General features: G+C 54.3%; 1 protein-coding gene across 6 annotated transcripts in view; it reads right to left on the bottom strand.

Annotated features, from left to right (window-relative positions):
• TPST2 (tyrosylprotein sulfotransferase 2) overlaps positions 1–11,954 on the bottom strand; it is a 56,242-nt gene extending 44,288 nt beyond the window's left edge. For 3 of the 6 annotated variants that reach the window (XM_012097998.4, XM_060400844.1, XM_060400845.1), the window contains exon 1: positions 11,621–11,685. The gene's annotated coding sequence lies outside the window, so the exon portion shown is untranslated. Of the gene's footprint in view, positions 1–2,303; positions 5,288–11,341; positions 11,686–11,866 lie in introns of those variants that run through there. The other 3 variants (XM_042234761.2, XM_042234763.2, XM_042234764.2) reach the window with 3 other exon arrangements.
• Between the last annotated feature and the right edge of the window lie 3,386 nt (positions 11,955–15,340).

Genomic DNA, 15,340 nt, shown 5'->3' on the forward strand with positions numbered 1-15,340 from the left:
AGATAGTACCTATAAAAACAAAACAAAAAAAATACATCTACATATATACTGGGTTGGCCAAAAAGTTCATCTGCAGAACCGTATGGGGGCGGATGGAAACGACAACGGTAATAAAAGTAACAGCAGTAACTGATAGCAGCAAACACGCGCAGACTGCTCACCCCATGCCTGGCACTGCTCCAGGCACCTTACACGGACCAGTTCACTCAATCCTCACAGCCAACCTACGGAAACAGTGCTGTTATTGTCCCATTGGACAGACGAGGAAGCCGACGCACAGAGAGGTAAAGGCCTTGCCTCAGAACTCTCGGCAGGTACATGGTGGAGCAGAATCTTGAGCCTACACTGCTAGACACATTTTATTTTCCTGGGCTCCAAAATCGCTGCAGATGGTGACTGTGGCCATGAAATTAAAAAGACGTTTGGTCCTTGTTAGAAAAGCTATGACAAACCTAAACAGCGTATTAAAAAGCAGAGACATCGCTTTGCCCACACAGGTCTGTCTAGCCAAAGCAGCAGCTGGGAACGTGTGAGCAATGGAAACTCTTGGGCCCCTTCCAGAGCTGCTGGGTGGGGGTTCTGGGCGTGGGGTGCAGCCAGCTGTGGAGGACAAGCCCTCGGGGGTTGGGGGGTGCTGCCGCCTGCTCGAAGGCACTGTGCTCCCACCGACCTTTCTCGGGATGGGAGGGACGGCAGGAGCGGGGCAGGGCGGATCCCCAGACACTGGAGCCTCACGCAAGGAGAGCCCCTTCCCTCCTCGGCAGAGCTGCGTCTCTCCCTTCTGGTTTCCCCAGCGAACCCACAGAACACCTGTGATTACAACAGCATCCTCCGTGCGACCCAAGGGCAGAGCCGTGACACAAGAGTGGAGGACCGAGGTTCCTGAGGCCCCGGCAGCCGCAGCCCCGGGCTGAAAGCAAGCCTACTGTCTGCCAGCTGGGAGGTCAGTGACCTCTGACTCCACAGCCCCAACCCCTTCTGCAAACCTCGGGGCTGCGTGTCATCCCCTGGAGGGTGTGGAGGGGGGTCCCCAGCAGGTGGGCGAGTCTCCCACCTCCTCAGGCACGGTTTTCACGTGACCCCGACCCAAGGCCACCAGGAACACCCAACCGCGCTGTCCTGTTGCCAAGGTTGAGGGCCCCCGGACACGGCTCTGGGTTCCAAGTCCGTGGGCACATCCTTAAGCAAATCGCAAATCACCTCCGCTCTCTGGACCTCGGTTTCCCCGTGGGCGGAAGGAAGAGGCTGGACTCAGTCTCTGATCTGGCCCTTCACCCCCAAACTCTCACATGCACTGCTGGCCTACTGTGTGCTGGAGGGGAGCCGGGGACACGCCGCGTGGTGCCTGGCTGGGTGGGCGCATGGCCTCTGCATGGCCCCTGCGTGGCCCAAGGGGACCACCCACGGACATGTACCTCTGCTTGGGAGCCAGGGTACAAAACCCTCGCCACCCCAGGGGACAGAGCCCCAGCCCAAATCAAACCCACAGCGGCAATCCACCCACAGGCCCTCAACCCAAGCTTCCTCTTCCTCCCTGCAGCCCTGGGTCAGCTGGGCGGGGCGGGGGGGCCGTCCCGGGGTTTGGGGGGTGGACTGAGAACCCTGGACAGCAGCCTCAGCCACCCTCCTGACCTCCCTGGTGCCCTCTCTCTTCACCCAGCCAACATGGACCACACCAAGGTTCCTGCACCTCCATGGGGCACACATGGCTGGTCCCCAGGGGGTTCTGATGGGCCTTGAGGCAGGATGTCACTCGCGGCAGAAGGAAGTGGGACAGAGGAGAGCAAGGAAGAGCGAGTCAGGGTGTGTGCAGGGGGGAGGGGAAGGGGAAGTAGCCCAGGTCGGGGAGGGAGAGGACAGACAGACGGACAGGGACGGGGGTGGGAGTGATGCGGAGAGACAGAGATGGGCCAGAGACGGAGGGTGGGGGGGGGGGGAGCGCGGGTTCGAGAGAGGGACGAGGGGAGACAGTCACAGTCAGGGGAGAGACCAAAACCAAGACAGGGATGGGAAAGAGAGACAGGGCACAGCAGAAATAGAGACCCTGGCAGACGGCGGCCGGCGGGGAGTGAGAGCAACGGGGAGCAGCCTGGAACAGGAACCTCGGCTCCCCAGCGCCCACCGACAGGGGACGCACACCCCGCACCACCATGGCTAAACGGGTCCTTCCCTGCCCCGACCCTTGGCCCCGGCTCCTTCGACTTCAGGGAAAGAGCAGACAATCAGGGGGAAGGCTGCTGCGGGTCTGGCCCCCTCCCAGCTTCCCCCCACCCCCACCACGGGGCTCCCCCCCAAATTCCCACCTGCCGAGGGCCACCTTGATGACAACAGCTACACCCCCTTCGCTGCTGTCTGCCTGATACTCTGGCTAAATGAATTCAATATCGTTAAAAACATCTTCAAAGGAAACTCTGCCCCCTCACACCTGCAGTTAACAACACGCCTTAATTAAAAAGTGACTGCAAAGAAGACACGGAAAGGAAGCGATCCTCCTGCCTCTTGGCTGAGGCTGCCGGCAGCCCAAGGACCACCCCACACAGCCCACCCCCAGGAGCCCAGCGGGTGGGGGGGGGGTCTGCCCTTTGCTCGTCCACAGGACTCCCTGGAGACAAGCACCGAGTTAGCACCCACAGCAGACCCTATCTAGGAAGCCATCAGAAGGTGGAGGGGAACTTGGGAGAGGAAAACTTTTTCCTTCGCCAGGGTAAACCCAGGTTTTCTGACACAGCCAATTTTTAACATTCTCTCATCCCCAACATACACACACAGACAGAGAAAAATCTCAGTGTTGTGAGCTGTACCAAACCAACAAGGCCAGTTTTGTGCCTGTGGTTCCCTTCCCCTAGAAAACCTTTCCTGCCCTCCTCAACGCAGCTAACTCCTACTGGTACAATTTGTACCCCCTCCTCCAGGAAGCCTTCCTTGACTGCCTCCCAAGCCCATGTCAGGTTCCCCCAGGTGCTTAGCAGCCTGAGTGGCCTCTCTGGTTCACTGCCTCCTCCACTGGAAGGCACAGGACTGGGCATTCCCTACGTCCTCTCGACATTAGGGGTCAGCAAGGCCCCCAACTCCCAGCACCAGCTGCATGGAGTATTTGTCCACTCCATGGGAGAAGAAAGGGAAGGCATCCAAGTGCACTCGGAGGGGTTGAAATCAAAACAAAACCTTCTCTGTGCTCCATGAAGACTTTCCAGGCAGAAGCTCTGACGTAACAGGAATGTACTCACCTGGCACCAGTTGGCCCCGCCCACTTCCTGGCCCCCTAGACTCTGCATCCGTGACCCAGCCAATCCGAGCCTCAGTCTGTCTCACCCATAAAGTGGATACAACAGTGAACTACCCCTAAAGAGCTAAGTACCCAGGAGGCCCTCAAATGTTAACTGCAATCCTTTTTATGACAACATTACATTCACCAAAACACAAAACACTTGAGTAATATGAGTAGATGGAGGTTGTCAGACAACCTATAAAGGGCCTAATAATTATTACTGGCAGGACTTCCCTGGTAGTCCAGTGGTGAAGACTTCACCTTGCAATGCAGGGGCTGTGAGTTCAGTCCCTGGTCAGGAAGCTAAGATTCCCCCAGGCTTCCGCCAAAAAACAGAACATAAACAACAGAAGCAACACTGTAACAAATTCAATAGAAATTTTTTTTTTCCCTAAAAAAAGCACTAGTGATTTTTTATAAAAACTGTTTTCAGGTCTGCGGACTATATGGTCTCTGTTAGAATTACTGGACTCTGCTGTGGTAGGTGGAAGAAAGTGTGGGCCCCTTTCAATCAGTTCAGTTCAATCGCTCAGTCGTGTCCGATTCTTTGCAACCCCATGAACCGCAGCACGCCACGCCTCCCTGTCCATCACCAACTGCCGGAGTTCACTCAAACTCAGGTCCATCAAGTCGGTTATGCCATCCAGCCATCTCATCCTCTGTCGTCCCCTTCTCCTCCTGCCCCCAATCTTTCCCAACATCAGGGTCTTTTCAAATGAGTCAGCTCTTCGCATCAGGTGGCCAAAGTATTGGAGTTTCAGCTTCAACATCAGTCCTTCCAATGAACACCCAGGACTGATTTCCTTTAGGATGGACTGCTTGGATCTCCTTGCAGTCCAAGGGACTCTCAAGAGTCTTCTCCAACACCACAGTTCAAAAGCATCAGTTCTTCAGCACTCAGCTTTCTTTATAGTCCAACTCTCACATCCATACATGACTACTAGAAAAACCACAGTCTTGACTAGACAGACCTTTTATGACAAAGTAACATCTCTGCTTTTTAATATGCATCTCTGCTTTTTAATATGCTGTCTAGGTTTCAATAAAACTTTGTTTCAATAAAACTTTATTTATAAAAGCCAGCTGTGGACCAGATTTGGCCCATGGGCTGTAGTTTTCGGACCTCTGATCTAGGTTGTCACTGCTTCAAGTGTGGTCTTTAGACAGCAGCACTGGAGTCCCCTGAGAGCTGGGCCTGCCCAGTCAGCATCTGCAGAGTTCGGCGAGATCTCTAGGGGATTCGTGCAAGTGTTCACGTTTGAGAGGTGTGGTGTGTCTCAGTCATGTAGTCATGTACAACTCTCTGCGACCCCATGGACTATAGCCCGCCAGGCTCCTCTGCCCATGGGATTCTCCAGGCAAGAACATCAGAGTGGATTGCCATTCCCTTCTCCAGGGGGTCTTGCTGACCCAAGGATGGAACCGGCGTCGCTTGTGTCTCCTGCATCAGCAGGCAGATTCTTTATTGCTGAGCCACCCTGGGAAGTCCCAGTTCCCCAGCTGGGCAGCTCACGTCAGAGATATCCTTTTCTCTTTTTCTTTTTGCCACCTCTACTGGAACATGTGCTCCGGGAAAAGTGGGACCTGGTGGCTTCCTGAATCTTGCACCCCAGCATCTAGCTGAGAACTTGCCACGTGTCCTTATTTATTTAGCAAGTTACTGAGGGCCCAGTGTGGCCCAGGGCCAGGTGCAGGGGTCACGGCGCTGACTGCAGATGTCCACGCAGTGACAGGTGGATGGCTGACCCGCCGCGGCAGCCACTGGAGCTGGGGAGGGGGTTCGAATCCTGGTGCTGTCTCCTCAGGCCTGCGTGACTTCAGGGAAGTGACCGGAGTGTCAGTTTCTGGGAAATGAAGCTGTCAGTAGAGAAGTGTCTCTCTGGCACCCTGCGAGGGCAGGGAGAGGGTATGGGATGGTGCTCCGGCAGCTGTGAGGCGGCGTGGACGTCCTCACGGCAGAGGGGCCTCCGTCAATCGTGTCCGACTCTTTGCCGCTCTATGGTCTGTAGCCGGCCAGGCCCTCTATCCGTGGGGCTTCCCAGGCAAGAATACTGGAGTGACTTGCCATTTCCTCCTCCAGGGGACCTTCCCGACCCAGGGATCAAACTCACATCTCCCGCATTGGCAGGTGGATTCTTTACCACTGAGCCCCCTGGGAAGCCCTAGCGGGACCTTACCTGGCCCCCAAATAACCCTGTGGGCTAGTCAGGGGCCTGGACCTGGTAAGGCAGGACCCTGCGGCCCAGAGAGGGACTGCAGGATGGGGACAAGGCCGTGTTAGAAGCCTTGAGGGGACTCTCCTGGTGGCCCAGTGGCTAAGACTCCACGCTCCCCATGCAGGGAGTTCAGGCTCGATCCCTGGTAAAGGAGCTAGATGGCACATGCCGCAACTAGAGATCCCGCAAGCCCCAACTAAGACCTGGAGCAGCCACGTTAAAAAAGAAAGACTCGAAGGTTTACAGCAGAAGAGGTAAGAGGCCTCAGTCTCTGATGACCCAGAAAAGCAGCGCTGGAAGCGCTCCTGGAGAACACTGCAACCAGTGGTTTAAAATACATATTCATATTTAAAGCAACGGATCTGCTCATTCAAATGAACCCCTGGGGTTCAGGCAGGCCCCTGGGGTCCTCAGAGCCTGGAAGGTGTGCACTTGGCCAGGGACCCTCAGGGCTGGGGCACAGTGGGAAGAAACCAGGAGAGCCCTGGCCACCAAAGGGGCAGCTTCAGGACACTCTAGCGTGGCCCAAGCTCCTGAGTTTCCCTAAGAAGGGAGGCTTTGGCATTATTCTCTAAAAATATTCGAATGTTTTCTCTTTTTAAAATAAAACATCGTGAGAGTATACAAGAGCCACCCTGTGGGGTGAAGCTGTTGACTGGCAGCTTGTTACAGCCCTGCCTACCCATTTCACAGGTGGGGAAACGGAGTCTCAGTGGGGGCAAGCACTCTGTCCAATGTCACACAGCACTCTGGAGGCAGAGCTGGGACTCAGCTGCCTCTGAGCTCTTGCCCAGCCCCCAGCTGCTCATGAGACTGGGACACCTGGGTTGCGGGGGAGAAATCTAGACCTCACAAGCCAAAAGCCCTGCATGTTCTGTCCATCCGAGAAGCAGTGTGGATAGAAGGGCAGAAAAAGGATGAACAATTATTAATAACATACAGTAATTTTATGATAAATTTTATGATAAAATATCTAAGAATAATTCTATAATAATGTAATAAGAGCAACTGAGATTTTCTGTATGTTAGGCATGAAGACAGGGTATCTAGAGGCAGGTAAGACGGTAATTAACAGTGTAGACCCTGGGGGCGTCCCTGGTGGCTCAGTGGTAAAGAATCCTCCTGCCAATGCAGGAGACATGAGTTTGATCCCAATCTGGGAAGATCCCATCTGCCTGGGAGCAATGAAGCTACAGAGCCTGTGGCTCTAGAGCCCAGATATCCTGTGTTCCACCTCCAGAAGTCTGTGCACCAAGACAAGAGAAGCCGCCACTCTCTGCAACTAGAGGAAAGCCTGCGTAGCAATCAATACCCAGCACATAAAAGGATTAAAAAAAAAAAGTGTGTAGACTCTGGATTCAAACCCTGTCTCTCCCTACTTCCCAGCTGGGTGACCTTGTGCCAATGACTTTGCCTCTCTGTGCCTCTGCGTGGACATATCGGAGGACGGGTGGGAGAATTAAGTGAATTCAAGCACAGAAAATACCTAGAACACTGCCTGGCACTCAGCGAGCCCTGTTGACACTGTATTTATATCACTGCCTCTGGATAGATGGGGAAGCTGGTCTCACAAAGCAACACTATCTCTGAAGAGCCTGTCTGACCCCAGGGGCCTGGCATTTCCCCTAGGGGCAGGGTGGGCACTTTACCCGCGACCCCTCCCGTCAACACCCGCAGGAAGTAGGTCCCAGCTGCGCCTGTATTCTGCAGATGAGAAAATTGAGGCATTGAGGAGTCAGCCAGGGAACACCTCGCCCTCATGTAGAACTGCCCGGATTCAAACACAGGCCCGGGCCCTCAAAGATGCTATGGCCCAGCCCACTCTCTGGCCACAGCTGCCTGGGCGGGAGTTCACTTGGCGGCCCAGACATTATCCTGGGGGCTGTGGAAGCCCAGGGTGGAGGAGACCCGAGCAGGGGGCGTGGGAAGGGGCAGGCACCCTGGAACCTGCCCCGGAACCAGATAGAACAGATGTGTCTGCAGAGAGCGAGGAGGCAGGCAGTTGGGACAGGTGGCAAGTAGGGAGGCCAGGAGCCTGCTATCCAGACAGGTTTCCACTCTACTGCCTGGCAGATCAAAGCCACGACGGCCACACCCGGGCTTTCGGGTCAATATCAGCCACTTTTGAGCTGCCACTCTTGCTACAAATTGATCCACGAAGTCACGTGGATAACACACCTGAGCGCTTTACAGATTCCAAGGTGCTACTGCATTCAGTCCACGCCCATTCCCCAGCGGGATACACTGAGGCCCAGCACGGGGCAACCCCTTGCCTAGCCACCACAGCCCTGTTTCCATTTCTTCAGGCTTCCTTCTCCATGCACAGAAGTCAGGATTTTAAAGGCCAAGGGAGGGAAAGGATGCATGAGAGAACAAAAGCAGGAGGGGCTGGACACGGCCACCAGAAGGCCAGGTCTCCACGACCCTCCCAAAGAGCGGCGGCCTGGGTGGGACGAGGCCAGTGGCTGGGACCCCGGGATGCACAGCCCAGTGCCAGCTGAGGTTCCTGAACCAGCGGATTACAGGCTAACCCTCAGGAAGAATTGGTGACCTTCAAGCCCCCTTGTGGTCTCACGACACCAGCGCCCTCTGACCTGGGCTCTTCCTGGGCAGCCCTGTCTTATCTAAAGACAAGGAGCGTGGGTGTCCCAGGTGTGGGGGCAACGACCGAGAGGAGGGACACAGGTGGCCGTCGCTCAGGCCTCAGGCCCAGGGGGGTGTCTCTGGAAATAAGCAGTGGCCCACTTAGGGTGTATCTAACTTGCCCAATGGCTCAGGCGGTCAAGAATCTGACTGCAGTGCAGGAAACTCCGGATTCTCAAATTCGATACCTGATTCAGAAGGTTCCCTGGAGGAGGAAATGGCAACCCTCTCCAGTACTCTTGCCTGGAAAATCCCATGGGCAGAGGAGCCTGGCGGGCTACAGTCCATGTGGTTGCAAAGAGCCAGACACTAAGCATGACTGCAAGATAAGGGAGCCTCGTGGCTGCCAGGGGATGTCACAGGGGTATGGGGTGGAGCACAGGCAGGACCAGGCTCCACTTCCAAGTCCTGGGGCTGCAGTCTAGGAAACCCGTCAGAGGTGTCCCCGGCTTCCACATAGAGCCTCAGCTGTCAAGGCACTCCTGCTGGCCTAGGGCTGTGGGGTCTGAGCCATCCCCCTTTCCTTTCAGCCAACACAGAGGCCCCTGAAGGCGCCACCGGATCGTGCGCCGGGTCCTGGGGTGGGCCTAGTAAGCCCCGGGATTCCTTTCCTCACGGCCTCCCCTGGTCCCACTCAGGATCTGGCAGGAGGAACCTCAGCAAATATTTCTCACTGTTAGAGGAGGACACAGTGCACATGGGCCTCACCTAACTGCCCCAGTACTTGATCTGTTTCCCTTCCTCAGAGTACCCAGGCTTCCCAGTTACTCTGCTAAGGAAGAGCTTAATTTCCTGTGCTTCAGTTTCACCTGTGTAAATTTCATGTGCATTAATTTCACATGTGTTAACTTCTAACTAGCAGGGGTCAAAGCCAGTGATTTGGAAGATCTCAGCTGCTGAAGACTAAATTTGTTCAAGAGCATTAGAACCCTCATCTGCTGCGGATAGGATTCTAAAACAGCGAAGCTGCTTTGGAAAACAGTTTGGCAGGACCTCAAAAGGTGGAACGAAGAATTACCATATGACCCCACAATTTCACTCCTAGGGCTGTACCCCAGAGAACTGAAACATACACCCACACAAAGACTTATACAGGAATGTTCTAAGCAGCGCTGTTCATAATAGTCCCAAAGTGGCAACAACCCAAATGCCCATCAGCTGATAAACAGATAAATAGGATCTATTCAATGCAATGGAATACTACTCAGCACCCCCCAGAAAAGTAATGAGCTACTAAAATAGGGACTTCCTTGATGGTCCAGGGGCTAAGACTCCATGCTCCCACTGCAGAAGTCTTGGGTTCAATCCCTGATCAGGGAACTAGATCCCACATGTCACAACTAAAGATCCTGCTGAAACGAAGATTGAAGATCCCACATGCCTCAACTAAGACCCGGAGCAGCCAAATAAATATATTTTTTTATGCTAAAGTAAAAAAAAAGTAATAAAGTAGCGCATACTAGCACGTGGATGAAACTTGTGAACATTCTAAGTGAAAAGCACCAATCACAAAAGGCCATAGTGCATGATTCCCTTTATAGGAAATGTCCAGAATAGGCAAATCCATACAGATGAAAAGTAGATAAGTGGTTGCCAGGGGCTGAGGGAAGGAGGGATTGGCAGTGACCGCTGATGGGCCCAGGGTTTCTTTATGGGCAGTGAAAATGTTCTAGAATTAGACACTGGTGACGGTTGCACAACTCTGTGACTATCTCAAAAACCACTAAATTGAATACTTTAAATGGGTGAATTGTATGGTATGTGAGTTATATCTCAATAAGGCTATGATTTTAAAAAATTACATGAGATTTTAAAGAATAAGGTGATATAAACACATATATTAAATAAATAATAGTACAATTGGGAGTCAGTAGGTTAAAATGGTTCACAAGTGACACAATAAACCCGATTTCACAGTCATGGAAACTGAGGCTGAGTGCAGGGGATGACTTGCCCAGGCCACATCACTACTAAACCAGAGTGAGTCACACCAAGATTTGTCCAAACCCAGAAGCCTGGCATAACCATCAAGCCACCCAGCTAAATGAAGGCATGTGAGATGGAGTAGAGGGAAAAGTGTCCACAGCCCAGAATGGGAGACAGACCTGCAAAAAGGTTAACAAGCAAGGGCCTGTTAACTCTGTGGGATACCAAATAGGAAGGCCCAACGATGCCAAAAGACCCTGATGCTGGGAAGGACTGAGGTCAGGAGGAGAAGGGAACGATGGAGGATGAGATGGTTGGACGGCATCACCAACTCAATGGACATGGGTTTGGGTAAACTCCAGGTGCTGGTGATGGATAGGGAGGCCTGGCACGCTGAGGTTCATGGGGTCGCAAGAGTCAGACAGGACTGAGCGACTGAACTGAACTGAACGATGCCTGTAGAGTGCCAGGGAAGGCTTCCAGGAGGAGGTGCTGCTCAAGGAGGTTTCTGAAGGATGAGTAGTTTACCAGCTCCCCACGCCCCCGCACCTCCCTTCCAACGTCTCTACAAGATACACGGAGTCAGGGGGCCTCAGGCTGCGTTTCACTTCTCCCACATCCCACATCCTAGCTGTGGGATCTAAGGACGTGGGCACAAGACCTCTCTGACACTCAGTTTCCCCATCTGTAAAAGGAGAAGAAGGCAAAGTGATCAGCCCTTCTAACTACTGCACTCAATCGGATGGTTCCCATCCGTCCTCACGAGGGGGCGGGCCTCTGAAGTGGGAAAGCTAGACCTCGACCTCCGCCCCACATAATAACAGACTCTGCCAGGTCCGGCGCGCCCAACCTTAGTGACTATGCCCCCTTTCCCTGGCCGCCACTCCCAGTCCTAGCTTTACGAGGCATCTCCCATTCAACTCACTCCTCCGAGAGCCGGAGGTTTCTGGGCAGCGGGATCCTCTGGTCAAACTCCACACCCCTCCTGGCGGGTGACCCCTTGTCTCATGCTCTCGGCGCCCCCCACTCCCCGCTCCAGGCAACTATTTCCTTCCCCTAATCCCTCCACTTGAGACACGCCTCGCAACTCCACAGCGGCTGCAAGTTAACTTCCACGAGCCACCCCCCGCCCGTCTCGGCGCCCGCGTGGGGGTCCCCGCGCACGCCAGGGAGGGGTCGGTGGCTCCGACAGCGGAGACACGCTGCTTCCCGTCCCCTCTCCCCTCAATACACACACACACACACACACACACACACACACACACACACACACACAGACGCTGAGCACCTCCCGGGTTCACCGCGGGATCCGGGTCACGGGGACCGGGTCTCTGCCGCATCCCGCGGAGAGCGCACGGAGCGCACGGAGCGGGTAGGATCCGCGAGACGCCCGCCAGCGCCGCCTTCCTCCCAGCACCCAGCTCCGGAGCCCGGAGCAGCCGGGCCGGGCCAGGGAAAAAGCCGCGAGGGCCGAGGGCTCCCCGGCGCTCGAGGCCGACCCGCAGGCGGCCTCCTGCAGGCGGCAGCAGCCCAGGCCCCCGCACCGCGCCGCCCCGGGGCCACCTACCGTGAGAGGCTCGCCGCGGCAGCCCCGCGCGCCCAGCGACTCCCAGCTCGCCAGCCGCCCCGGCCGGGGGAGGCGTGGCCGCGGCGCCGTGACGTTGCGCGGGGGCGTGCCTGGAACGTGGCCCCGCCCCTTTCAGGCCCGCCCACGGCCACTCCCCATCACCCCAGTCCAGCCTCCAGACCGCGTGGTGGGGCGGGGCGTCCCAGGGAGACGTCCCTGCGCAACCCGGTCCACACGCCGACTTACCCCCAGGCCAGGCAGCTCACCACTTTTCCTCCCGCCGGCAGTTCTGTTTAAGAGAATTTCCCTCTGTCTGTATGCAAGGGAGTGGAATGATCGCCAGAAGTGGTGTGAGAGAAGAAAACCAGACCCTGGGCAGTGTTTTAAATGCTGTTTGCATAAAACAAAAAAGACAAGATTGAAGGGCTGCCCTACAGTTCGTTTACATCAATGGTTCTCAAAGAGGGTGTGATTTCGCTCTCTTGCGGGCCGCCCCGCTCCCCGGAAGACATTTAGAAAAGTCTGAAGACATTTTTGATTGTCACCGCTGCGGGGGGCGGGGGGGGGGGCGGAGCGGCGCTGAAGGTGGGAGTATGTTTCTACTGGAATCTAGTGGGTGGAGGCCTGGGATGCTGCTAAATAGCCTACAATGGAGGGGAGGAGGGCTGACCTCCTTCCCCCCAAACCAAGAGCCATCCAGCCTAAATGCGAGGTGGAGAATCCCTGACAGACAAGACGAAAACTCTGGGCTGGGAGGTCTCATCTCGGTCTAACTTCTCTGTGCCTCTGTTTCTCCATCTGTAAAACAGCAGATAATAGACCGATCTGTGCGTTATATGCATGTGGGTTGAATACCTGAAGGAAGGGAAGGCAGGGGAACAGGCTTACTTTTTACTGTGAGCCTTTGTTCTTTTTCCTTTTGAACAGCAAGCTTGGCAGGCTACAATCCATCGGGGTGCAAAGAGTCGGACACTACTGAGCCACCTCACTTTCACTTTCTTTCATATATTACCTATTTAAAATAATTTCTATAATCGTTACCACCATAACTGCATACACACACACACACACACACACATTGTTGTTTGTGCGTCTGCTCAGTTGTGTCCCGCTTTTTGCGACCCTATGGACTCTAACCTGCCAGGCTCCTCTGTCCATGGGATTTCCCAGGCAAGAATAATGGAGAGAGCTGCCACTTCCTTCTCCAGGGGATCTTCCTGACCCAGGGATGGAACCCAGGTCTCTTACGTCTAATGCATTGGCAGGTGGGTTCTTTACCACTAGCCCCACCAGGGAAGCTCATATACATATATAATTCGCTTTCTATAAGTAATATAATTAGATACTATTTAGGCATGGCTCTAAGCACTCTCTATTTATACATTTAAACCTTTAATAACCTTGTCAGAGGTCTGTTATCATCCCCATCTTACATATAGATGTTAAGTAATCTGTCCATGTGCAGCCATGTGTTTATCTGTAGCTCATTCATTCATTCATTCATATGGCCAATAAGTAGTGCCTGCCATGTAGGAACTGCCTGCTGGAACTGGCAAAATGAAATCCCCTGTTTCCATGGAACCAGCTGTTACTGAGTAATGTTATATAGTGTTTATTGTGCACATACCACAGGCTTGGTGTGACTCGCTGCATGGTAACCCTGCTGGGTGTTTTATAATGTCCCTTTCTGGGTAGAGAAATGGAAATCAAAGGAAGAGAGGTCTGACTGTAGCGACATGCGTTTCCTGAGCACCCTGTGACCCTGTGCTGGGCCTGAGAGTCAGCAAGTAACACAAGAGCAAGGGTCCTGCATCTGGGTGGGGGAATCTGAACCCTCCAACACGCATTTTGTGTGTGCGTGCTGCTCAGTTGCTCAGCCTTGTCTGACTCTTTGCGACCCTGTGGACTGTAGCCCTCCAGGCTCCTCTGTCCACGGGATTTTCCAGGCAAGAATACTGGTGTGGATTGCCATTTCCTCCTCCAGGGATCTTCCTGACCCCAGGATAGAACCTATGTCTCCTGGGTCTGCTGCAGCTCCCAGGAAGCATTAGGGAGCTGAAAAGAGGGCGCTCAACCTGGTCGAAGGAGGGAGGGCTGGGATGTTTACACTGAAGCCTGAGGCACGGCTCAGGGGTCATAGGAGATTGTGTCAGTTGCAGGGACCCACAGGTATGAACATTCAGAAGGAAGGGTTGCTGTCATGAAGTGCAGAGTGGACAGGATGTGGGCTAGGTAAGAGGAGGTCAGGGAGGTCTGCAGGGGTGGATGCTTCAGGGCTTTGTGGGCCAGAAGAGGGAGTCTGGTAGAGATGGAAAGATATGGAAGGCGGGAAACAGAGGAAGAAGGGGCCGGCTTTGGTTTCCGCAAAGACCCTCTGGCTGTTGTGCAGAAGAGGACAGGCAGGGAGACTGTTTTGGAGGCTGTTGAGATACTCTGGGGGAAGCTGGTCAACCCAGCAGGGCTGGGGGCATGGAGGGCGTGTTTGGGTTCTAGAAATGTCTGAAAGATAAAACTGGTAGATCTCAGTGGTGGCGCTAAAGAAGGGGATCGCCTGGTTTCTAGGTTGGACCTCCTCTCAGCCCCCTGACTCAGAAAACCCCTGACTGTCTCCTTGAGGAAGCCTAACCCTACCCCCAACCCCCACCCCTGGCAAATGTCCTGATGAGATGGACACTGGGCAAGGCAGCCTGGGAACCTGTCGTGACTGTGAAAGTGTAGATGAGACAGTTTATTCCTGTTTGCTCCTCTAGCCTGTGAACAGCTGGGCCAGGGGCATTTTCTGTCTTCCTCAACCTGTATCCCCAGCATCTAGACAAAGCCGGGCACATAGGAGCCCCTCTGTCAATGGTCATCGAAAGCAGGAAGAAAAATGTGGCACAAAGTGTGTGGATTCTAAACCCCTTTCCTGACATCCAAGAAGATGATGATTCAGAAGCCTGCGATGCTCTAAGCACCTTATGAAAAGGACATTCAAGCTAATGATTTACTCCTTCCAACAACCTCTAAGGTTTTATTATCATTACTCCCACTTTACAGATGAGGAAACAGAGGTTCTCTCAGGTAACTGGGCTTGATCAAGGACAACATCTAGTACATGTCAGAGCTGAGATGCAAACTCAGGATGGTGGTGGGTGGTGGGTGGTGGGTGGTGGGCAGTGGGAGGCTGAAGGGGGAGTGGGAGGTGACCCAGCAGCGGGCAGGAAGCTAGGACAGAGGGGCAGGCTCACTTCTCTTGCTGGAAGGATGTGGGGTTACCCTAACTAGCCGGGTACCCAGGCTTCACAGAGGACTTTGATCTTGGGTATCAGATCCAGGTAACTGGCTGTCATGGCAACGTGGCCCTGAAAAGATGCTCATCTCTCTAGAAGCTCCGCAGGGCACTCTAGCAACATGCCCTTTCCCCAAAATTCAGTTGCCTCTGGCCCTGGCACAGGAGAGATGATGCCTCGGGTGGTGCTCCCACCCACGTCCCGCCCCCTGCACACACACATCGCAACTTTGTACCGAAGTCCTGGTGCTCAAAATGCTGTGGGCTGCCTCGGTCACTGTGGATGGGAGATGCTATTCCATAACCGAGGGGCCTGGTCTTCCCGAAGGTGTGACTCAAAGATGCATGAGCTGGGATCTAGCGTGGAAATGTAGTGACGTCCCAGCTTGCCCAAGCATTGCATCCTGAAGCCGGCATTTACAGCAAAACTCATGCAGGATCCAAACCGGCAC

This window comes from Ovis aries, chromosome 17 (genome assembly GCF_016772045.2).
Source record: "Ovis aries strain OAR_USU_Benz2616 breed Rambouillet chromosome 17, ARS-UI_Ramb_v3.0, whole genome shotgun sequence".
In the NCBI taxonomy this organism is placed as follows: Eukaryota; Metazoa; Chordata; class Mammalia; order Artiodactyla; family Bovidae; genus Ovis; species Ovis aries.